The sequence below is a fragment of the Megachile rotundata genome, unplaced genomic scaffold (assembly GCF_050947335.1).
Source record: "Megachile rotundata isolate GNS110a unplaced genomic scaffold, iyMegRotu1 scaffold0581, whole genome shotgun sequence".
NCBI classification, from domain to species: domain Eukaryota; kingdom Metazoa; phylum Arthropoda; class Insecta; order Hymenoptera; family Megachilidae; genus Megachile; species Megachile rotundata.
The window spans coordinates 15001-22860 of NW_027473878.1; the positions used below are offsets into that span (position 1 = coordinate 15001).

At 44.8% G+C, this 7860-nt stretch overlaps 1 pseudogene; it reads right to left on the reverse strand.

Moving 5' to 3' along the window:
• The window catches only part of LOC143266407 (large subunit ribosomal RNA), a 9408-nt pseudogene extending 3364 nt beyond the window's left edge, over nucleotides 1–6044 (reverse strand).
• Nucleotides 6045–7860: the final 1816 nt, after the last annotated feature.

The following is a 7860-nucleotide window of genomic DNA, read 5'->3' on the forward strand; positions in this document are numbered from 1 at the left end:
TGTTGTTGTGCCTCTTTCTTGTTTTTAGCGATCAGAACTATATCGTCCGCAAATACAAGAATTGATACCTTTGTTCGGTCATTTATTTGTAGGCCTTCTGTTTCAGATTCTAATTTATTCAGTAAGTTTTCAAGGCACAAGTTAAAAAGTAGAGGCGATAGGGGATCACCCTGCCTTACACCCCGTAATATCTTAATCCTAACTTTCTTATCATCTTTCGCCTTTATTATCGTTTCACCATCTTCGTACATGTTAGATATCAATTTCGTAATTTTATCGGGTATACCTTTAGCTTTTAGACTTAGTGATATTGCCGAATGAGGTATTGTATCAAATGCTTTAGATATATCTAGTACTGTGAAAACACCACCGTTCTTCAGTTTGGCGTTTGCTATAGCTGTATTTAAAAGCATTATATTATGTCTACAACCATTCTCGGAGTTGAAACCTTTCTGGCGCACATTTTGGTCAATAACATTTCTAAGTCTGATATCGATTAAAGCCGAGAAAATTCTGCTCAAAATTGAACTGATTGTGATTGGCCTCCAATTTTCGGCTTTACTAAGATCTTGGTTCAATTTAGGTATAAGCGTTGTTCTATTGCTCTTCCATGATTTAGGATAATGATTAGTGAAACATATAATATTATATAACATAGTCAATATTTGAGTAATACCCGGAAGTAAAAGATGATGCTTTTTAATATTGTCTGTTCCAGGCGCCGTTTTGTTACTTATTTTCTTAATTCTCTTTACTATTTCGTCTTCAACAATCGCTGGAAATGCTCTTAATAATGAAAAACCTGGCCCATCGATATTATCCCTAGTTGTAGCATGCATGTTCGGACCCGTTATTTCCCAAAGCTTTTTATACACTTCTGCTACTTCATCCGCTGTCGGTAGCGGTCTCGATGGCTCTACTAGAGAGTAGTCACCATTCATGACCATATCAGCAAGTTTTTTTGGGCACTCCTTAAAGAGTTCCTGGCACCTGGCGTATTTATATCTTTTTATATGGTTACATCTGGTTTTAGCATTTTTAGCGCGATTTCTACTATTTCTATTTCTATTTATATTTTTATTTCCATTTCTATTTCGATTATTTTGGTCATGTTTATTATTGTTATTATTGTTTGTTTCCCCATTATTCAACAAAAACGGTACTAAAACTTCCGATATAAAATAGTCAATTTTTTCTGTTAATTTATTTACATCACTATTGTTATTTAGCCAAATATCTTTTAATTCTTCATATATATTTCTACTTGTGTCCGGAATTTCATATTCATTTTCAATAGCTCGTTTCAGACTCATTATCCATTCATTTTCATTATCATTTTCGTTCTCATTGCATGCACATCCATCATTGTTGTTATTATTGTTACTATTGTTTCCATTGCTACTAGTGATATTACTTTCGCTATTATTATTATTTTCATTATTATTATTATTAACATTATTGTTATCATCGTTGCTGCTATTATTATTATTTTCCGGTACACTTTCAATTATACTTATATCATCTGATGCATCTTCGAAAATTTCTTCTTCTTCTTCCGATTGACTATTTATTTGCTGTTGTTGTTCTTCCTCTACGGACTCATCAATTGAGGGCATTCTTCTCTGTTTCCTTATTGCTGCTCTTTCCAAATCTCTTCGTTTGTCACTAATCTGTTTGAGTGACTTGTGTGGAATATATTTTTTTATCTCTACATTTGGATATCTATAGTCTCGAAACTGGAGATCTAGTACTTTTAATAATTCTGTTTCCTCTGGGGTCCAAATGTGCCGGTCAGATTGCCTTCTTTCACGTACTTCTAGTGATGTGTGTTGTATTTGTCTTTTTATGTTTCTAATGTTAGGGTGTTCAAATCTTTCATGTGTGGATAACCCTCTCTGGGTTTCAAAGCTCATAGGACAAGCCTCGCATTGAAAAGGTTTTTCAATTGCTTCTAGAGATACTAGTCTTTTACATTTACTATAGTGGCACTCCCACCCGTGCACTTTATCGAAGGTGCGGTCGCAATTGGCGCAACACCATACAATTAGATATTCCAGGTGGTGTAACTTATTATGATTATCTAGTCTTCGAGGCGCATCAAATGACAAGTTTAGTCCTTTTTCAACGCATATTGGACACATTTTATCCCTAACAAACGGTACATAAATCTTCACCGGCGCAGTATCCATATTCGTAGCCAAGTTCGTAGCCAAATCGTCATCTAAGGTCCCCTGTCTAACGGTCAAGACCGTCACGGAGTTCCCGGGACCTGGTAACTCCGCGTCCGAGGCCGGGGTTTGGTTGTCACTATCCATAATGAAAAGGGATTATTTATCTGTACAAACAAATCCAAATACTAAGAAGATTCATTACCAGGTGCAGTCCAAGTTGTCAACAAGCGTATATGTGATCCCACAGCTATAGCGGTTAATATATTAGTGAATGCTACGCATTTTGGTTTTATAATATTCACAGATCTGCTCTGTTAACGGTAAATATACCGGTTTGGTAAAATTTTATTAGATAAGCATTCCATATATTCCCGAATATTTCAGCTGTATATTCGGTATGCTCCTCCCAGGTGTTCTGGAGGAAATCAGCCACACGTCAATTAGCCATGCCTGTGTGTGTATATGTGTATGTATGTGTGTGCATGCGCATATGTGTGTGTATTGTGTATGCGTGCATGCGTGCATGTATGTTGTGTGTGTATGTGTGTATATATGTGTATGTATGATGTGTGTGTATGTGTGTATGTGTATGTGTGTGTATATGTTGTGTGTGAATGTGTATATGAGTGTGCGTGCATGTGAGTGCGTGTGTGTGTGTGTGTGTGTGTGTGTGTGTGTATGTGTAACAGGCATGTTACCGGCGGGGCCACGAGGAGGCTTGACGTGTAGCTGGAGGCTTAAGAGAGTCATAGTTACTCCCGCCGTTTACCCGCGCTTAATTGAATTTCTTCACGTTGACATTCAGAGCACTGGGCAGAAATCACATTGCGTCATCACCCTTGAGGGCCATCGCAATGCTTTGTTTTAATTAGACAGTCGGATTCCCCTAGTCCGTGCCAGTTCTGAGCTAAGCGTTGAATGGCGGCCGAAGAGGCGAAAAGGACGGCCGAAGCCGTCACAAGAAGCCTCGCAGCAAGGAAGATCCGTTGGCGGCCAAGGCACGGGACCGAGCTCGGATTCCGGGACGCGACGCGAAGTCGCCAACCGTTCACCTCGCCCAGGCCCGGCACGTCAGCCTGGCCAACTTCCCGACCAAGCCCGACACGCCCCGCTCCTCAGAGCCAATCCTTATTCCGAAGTTACGGATCCAATTTGCCGACTTCCCTTACCTACATTAATCTATCGACTAGAGGCTCTTCACCTTGGAGACCTGCTGCGGATATGGGTACGAACCGGCGCGATACCTCCACGTGGCCCTCTCCTGGATTTTCAAGGTCCGAGGGGAAGATCCAGACACCGCCGCAACTGCGGTGCTCTTCGCGTTCCAAACCCTATCTCCCTGCTAGAGGTTTCCAGGGAACTCGAACGCTTATACAGAAAAGAAAACTCTTCCCAGATCTCCCGACGGCGTCTCCAGGTCATTTTGGGTTACCCCGACGAACACTCTTACGAGGGCCCGATTGGTATGCGGTTCCGCTGCCGGGTTCCGGAATAGGAACCGGATTCCCTTTCGCCCGATGGGTGTGTTTCTTCCCAAATCACGCAAAATTATATAAACAACGACGCATCTGCGACGCAACGACGACACGACTTGCGTTCGATAGTTTGTAAGATTTAACCAAGCAAAAAATAGAAAAAAAATCGCTTTCAGGCGTTCGACAACGTCGCATCACGTCGAACGTGAAGTATCCATCGATCCGAACCGCGATCATTTTTTTTCAGCGTTCAACGTTTTTGTCAATTTATCAATAAAAATGATCATGTTCGAGCGGTGGATTAGGACACAAACACGAAACGACGGCGACGTAAATTGTTATTTAACTGCAATTTTTTTCTCTTTTTAACATTTTTTGCCTTTTGCGCGCGTACGTGCGTGCGAGCGTACGTATGTTTGTCATTTGCGTTCGAAAAGCGTGAATTTTAGGACACCTCATCAACATTAGATTTCTCTTAGGGCTTAGGATCGACTGACTCGTGTGCAACGGCTGTTCACACGAAACCCTTCTCCACGTCAGTCCTCCAGGTCCTCGCTGGAGTATTTGCTACTACCACCAAGATCTGCACCGACGGCGGCTCCAGGCAGGCTCACGCCCAGACCCTTCTGCGCACACCGCCGCGACCCTCCTACTCGTCAAGGCTTCATGGAGAACGGGAACTAAATCCCGTTCCTGCGCACTTGCCGTTGACGGCGGAGTATAGGCGCGACGCTTCAGCGCCATCCATTTTCAGGGCTAGTTGCTTCGGCAGGTGAGTTGTTACACACTCCTTAGCGGATTCCGACTTCCATGGCCACCGTCCTGCTGTCTTAAGCAACCAACGCCTTTCATGGTATCCCATAAGCGTCGACTTAGGCGCCTTAACTCTGCGTTTGGTTCATCCCACAGCGCCAGTTCTGCTTACCAAAATTGGCCCACTTGGCACTCTGATCCAAGAAAAATTTTATCAATTTATATCTCGTGGCTTCATGAAAATTCAAGCAAGCCAGAGATCTCACCCATTTAAAGTTTGAGAATAGGTTGAGGTCGTTTCGGCCCCAAGGCCTCTAATCATTCGCTTTACCAGATGAGACTCGTTATGCGTTCGAGTCGAGTGCCAGCTATCCTGAGGGAAACTTCGGAGGGAACCAGCTACTAGATGGTTCGATTAGTCTTTCGCCCCTATACCCAGTTCCGACGATCGATTTGCACGTCAGAATCGCTACGGACCTCCATCAGGGTTTCCCCTGACTTCGTCCTGACCAGGCATAGTTCACCATCTTTCGGGTCCCAACGTGTACGCTCTAGGTGCGCCTCTTCTCGCAATGAGAACGAGACGCCCCGGGAGTGCGAGGCCTAATCGTAACGAGGCCCATCCTCCCTTAGTCGACTTCACGGACGACTTTCACTTTCATTTCGCCTTTAGGTTTATCAAATCCCAATGACTCGCGTACATGTTAGACTCCTTGGTCCGTGTTTCAAGACGGGTCCCGAGAGTACCCAAAGCAATAGCGTCGCCGACCGGTAATTCAAAGTTTGGCCAGTCCAAGGACTCCGCCTGCCAACAGCCCGCCAGGCCCGGTTACGGCGCTAAGTCCGTACATCCGGTATCTAGACTGGAACGAGCTTGCGGCGGTCCTGGACGCAGTGCGTTCGAGAATTTTGCGGCCCGATACCGTCTGAGTACCGTCGCGCAGTCGGCCGGGCATCCAAGGGGCTGTCATCGTACGCTAAAAGCGACGGACAGTCTTCGCCTCGGGCCTTAGACCGACACGCAACGGGTCGCGACGTTCTACTAGGGGAGAAGTGCACGACTACATAGCCGGAACATTCGCCGCGGGTGGTGTGCCCACGCCGATGGGAAACCCGCCGTAACGGGACCATCCGGGGCACTATCGCACCAACACGGGAGCCAGCTTCGTTGACGATGAATCTCCCCATTCGATCTTTTGGGTTTCTCGGGTTTACCCCTGAACGGTTTCACGTACTCTTGAACTCTCTCTTCAAAGTTCTTTTCAACTTTCCCTCACGGTACTTGTTCGCTATCGGTCTCGTGGTCATATTTAGCCTTAGATGGAGTTTACCACCCACTTAGGGCTGCACTCTCAAGCAACCCGACTCTAAGGAGAGATCCACCCGAGACGCGTACCGGTCGCTACGGGCCTGGCACCCTCTATGGGTAAGTGGCCCCATTCAAGATGGACTTGGACGCGATTCGATGTCTCGGGATAAACGGATCCTCCTGAACACTACATTTCCCAGCGGCGTTAACCGCGGGATTCAGTGCTGGGCTCATTCCTGTTCGCTCGCCGCTACTAAGGAAATCCTTGTTAGTTTCTTTTCCTCCGCTTATTAATATGCTTAAATTCAGCGGGTAATCTCGCCTGCTCTGAGGTCGTCGAAATTTTATTATTTCTTTTCAAAGTTATACCACAAACTGTACGCTCTTTTCGGGGTTTCGACACGTAATACGAAAGGTATATTAATACCAACGACGCACAGGGATTATGTCGTTCGATTTTTTCCTTGTATCGTTCGATAACCAACTATTTTTCTCTTTTCGGATCAACACAATATCGTCGACTACTCGAAGGTACGTACGAGCCAAAATGAAAGCTCGGTGTCTCCTCTCTCTTTTGTTCGACAAAAGAAAAAAGGCACTTAAAACGCCGCATATTCGGGCAGGCGGGACAACGACAAAAAAAAAAACGACGACGACGACGTCCGGTTGTTCTCGACTCGCGTCGGAGTATATATGTATATATTATAATCGGATATATCTTTTTATCTATCCAGGGCGCGTTAAAACAAACGACGAGGAGAGACTACGACAACGAGGAGATAAAGGTCGGACCTTTTCTTCTTACCCTCGGCGCGCTCTCGCACACGATCGTTTCATGTTTCTTTTGTCCCCTAAAGGATACATATACCGTTACAACATATTTACGTTCGAATATACACTCGACGGTCGATAAACCGTAAAGACGCATCGTCCGATACGTTTTTTCTTTTGCTGTCGCGTTCCGACGCAAAATCCCAAGAAAAGGGCGAGAATGCCAGAGACAGCCATGTAAACCATCGGTGACTTATCATGGTCCAGAGAATAAAGGGTTAAAGGAAAAAAAAATCCCATTTTTAACGTGCGTGGTACACCTTCGTCGTGTATATATCGTTCGATGAAACCACGAGCGCACAAAAGGAGGAACAAAAGCGTTTCGAGATCGATCTTCGGTGTAAATGTCATTGTTCATTTGCGTTCGACCGTTGTTCGATAAAAGAAATTTAACACACGAACAACAATGAAGGGAGACTCTCGCAAGACGATCACCAAATAAGCGTTTATCGTTCGATCGGTCCGGGTTTTTCAACGTCCGTCCGGCACAATTATGCACTTCGAGGACTGGACGACCGGAACCCGTATTGGGATCGCGCGGTCTTCCGCTTCTAATCAACGACAACGAAGCGATCTGCGCTTGTAAATGTTAAAAAAACGTGGCGAAGCTACGATCTCGTAATAATTTAACCGTGAAAGAGCTTCCGTCGCACGTTTATTTTTAACTTTTCTCCTCGTTGTATAAACTTTCGCACCGTCGAAAAAAAAATTCGACAATCATTTCAGACAACGTCGGGAGCGCGGAGAAACGCCGTAAACACGCTCTACTCTCGGCTTGCTTCCTTCAAATTGGTGTCTAACAATTCTCTCGCAGGGCGAAGAATCATTTTCTCTCTCGTCTAAATATCCTTCTGTAGTTAGGTGTTTTCGACTCGGGAGCGCTCTTTCACGGGCGGTCGTATATGGTCTCTTTTAGGGGTTTAACTAGAAACCACGACTCACGCAAGCCGAGATAAGCGCATTCCGCCGAGAAGATCCTAAAAACTAAGAATTGCGAGATATACGAAAATGTTCTTCTGTCGCCTGTGAAAAAAATGAACACTAGCAAAGAGAGGGCGAGACACGAACGTTCCATTTAACATTCTCCGCGTCAAACGCCGACGAAATGTCCAACCATCGCTCGTACGTTTTCGCCAATTTCGCAAGTTGTTCTCTCTCTCGCGTTCGACCATCGGATCCCGCTCCGAAACGTTCGACTTTTCGGCGTTTAACAGTTTCGTTTTATCTAGTCGAACGACGAGCGGTACCGAAAAAAATTTAACAATGAAGAGAAAACCTTTTGCTGCTAAAGGCAAACGCAAGCAGTCTTTAGTTATATAAA